General features: G+C 41.7%; 1 non-coding gene across 1 annotated transcript; it reads left to right on the top strand.

Moving 5' to 3' along the window:
* Nucleotides 1–1719: 1719 nt before the first annotated feature.
* LOC122479206 lies at nt 1720–1826 on the top strand. The gene has a single exon (XR_006296273.1). It is a non-coding gene; the product is annotated as a U6 spliceosomal RNA (small nuclear RNA).
* The last annotated feature ends 532 nt before the right edge of the window (nt 1827–2358 follow it).

Below are 2358 nucleotides of genomic sequence, written 5' to 3'. Positions count from 1 at the left end.
TGATTGTGGCTGCCAGGGAGACACATTTCATAAACATTCAAACCACAAACCCCATAGTCACAGATCAGAAGGGTTGCTTGGCCTGGGAGGCCAATGGAAATGAAGGTGGAAGTAAATAAATAAACAGGAGCTCTGGGAACCATATCTTATTTCCAGACCCACCTGCTGAAGGGCCTGACCATGTCATGGAGCACTGATCTGGGCAACCGCCACAAGCCCCATGTGAGCTTCTCTCTTTATATAACACATTTATCTACCACAACCGCTTTTATTATAAGGTTTTACATGCCCACTCCACGTGTGAAAAAAAAAAAGACATTTAGAATGATTAAGCCACCTGCCCTAGCATGCACAGTTAGTATGTGGTAAAATCAACTTTCGACTTTGTCTGACTTCAAAGCCCATGACATTTTTGTCATGAGCAACTAGTTCCGTCTATCATTCTACAAATAAAGACGTCGCAGTCCAAGAAGCTTATGCGAGTTGTCAGAGTCAGGATGAGAATCTGGGACTCCTGACTCACTATTGGGTCAACTCCAGTCCTCCTGCCTTGCCTTGTTAATGCCAAAACAAGAAAAGCCCCATGAGGTTTTCAAGACATTTTCTGAAATGTCATGAAGTGATTGTTTTGTCATCTCTCTTTTAAAGACTTGGGTACTGGAGTCATATTGTCTTGATTTGAAGCCTCACTCTGTCATTTGAAGTTTGACATTAGCAGGTTACTTAGTTTTTCTGCACTTTAGTGTCCTCATTTATAAAATGGGAAAAATGCAGTGTTTTCCTAAGAGATGTTAAGACTAGGGGTGTCTGGGTGGCTCAGTTGGTGAAGAATCTGAATCTTCACTTCAGCTCAGGTCATGATCTCATGGTTCATGGGTTCGAGCTCCACGTTGGGCTCTGCGCTGTCAGTACAGAGCCTGCTTGGGATTCTCTGTGTCCTTCTCTCTGCCCCTCCCCCTACTCTCTCTCTCTCTATCTCAAAATAAATAAGCTTAAAAAAAGATGTGTTAAGACTAAATGAGACAATATGTGTAATTAGCTTACCATTGGGTTGAGCATACAATCACCATATCATCAAGAATGGCTATTATTATTGGTCTTTCATTTCTGATGCATCAGTAGGCAAGGTGGTTCCACTGAAGCATCAGAGGCTTGGGAACCAGGAGGGTGACTGTGTGTCCCACGATACTCACAGGATTACGTGGGTACACTTCTTTAGGGGCTTGGATCAAATCACTGTTTTACACTAGAGCAAAGAGCCAAAGTATGTCTCAAGCTCACACTTTTCAACAGGTTAGTTCATTACAATCTGCCAGACTGAGCTGGGCTCCAAGACTCCAGAGATGAAGGTGGCAGAGTGCTCCCTCACAGATCAGCCAGACAAAGTCCTCTCCACAAATGTGGAATCATTTATAATAATTTATAATAATTCCACTGACAGTGGAATATCATACTCTCTTGAGGAAGACATGAGACCTAATCTGTTTGGTGACATAAGCTCTTTTAGACAGCCCCAAAGGCCACAGCAAGCCTCTTTGCTTTAGCATCTGTTGAAGACTCAGGTTGAAAATCCAGCCTGGGACACCAGGGTATAAGAATGAAGGAAAGGGAGAGGATTACTTGTCTCTGAGCAAGGCTCTTCTCTAGGCCTTTAATCTCTCATCCATAAAATGGGTACATTTGTTAGTGTCACTAAGCATTAAAGAGGAACTATCTCTAATGCTCACTTTAGCAGCACATGTATCAAAATTAGAACAAGACAGAGAAGATTAGCATGGCCCCTATGCAAGGATGACACACGAGTTTGTGAAGCATTCCATTGTTTTTAATTGAAAAATAAAATTCATACAGAAAAAAAGGAAATACATTTGGCACATAATAATAATAATAATAATAATCTTTAAAGTGCAAAAAAGGATGGATCCATTAGTGTTCTCTGAATTAGATCTTAATTAACTCACTCCAAAACTCTAAAAAAAAAATCCCACGAGAAAACTGAAACTAAAGCATTGCTACATTGAGGAGCTAAATAGACAGCTTTAACCTCAGAGAAATGTCTGCTTCCCACCCCAACCAGAGCTACAGTGCTGCAGTGGGTGCCAGGGTCCAGAGGCTGTGGTCTCAGAGAGCTGAATCCAAGACAGAATCAGCAGCTCTGGCTACAGCCACAGGGAAGAAAATAGAAATCAGTCCAAGCACTGCCAGAAAAGCACTATACTAATCACCCAAAAGAATATGTGGATTTTCAGGGATTTGAAGGGGAAAGAAGGAAAGCTAAAGGGATTGGAATTATAGTAATTCTCCTGTGTGTGAGCTCTGGTTCAAAAGTGCCACTTCCTTATGTTGCATTATCATCCC

Source organism: Prionailurus bengalensis, chromosome B1, assembly GCF_016509475.1.
Source record: "Prionailurus bengalensis isolate Pbe53 chromosome B1, Fcat_Pben_1.1_paternal_pri, whole genome shotgun sequence".
NCBI lineage: Eukaryota > Metazoa > Chordata > Mammalia > Carnivora > Felidae > Prionailurus > Prionailurus bengalensis.
This window is presented reverse-complemented; position numbering and strand designations above follow the sequence as displayed.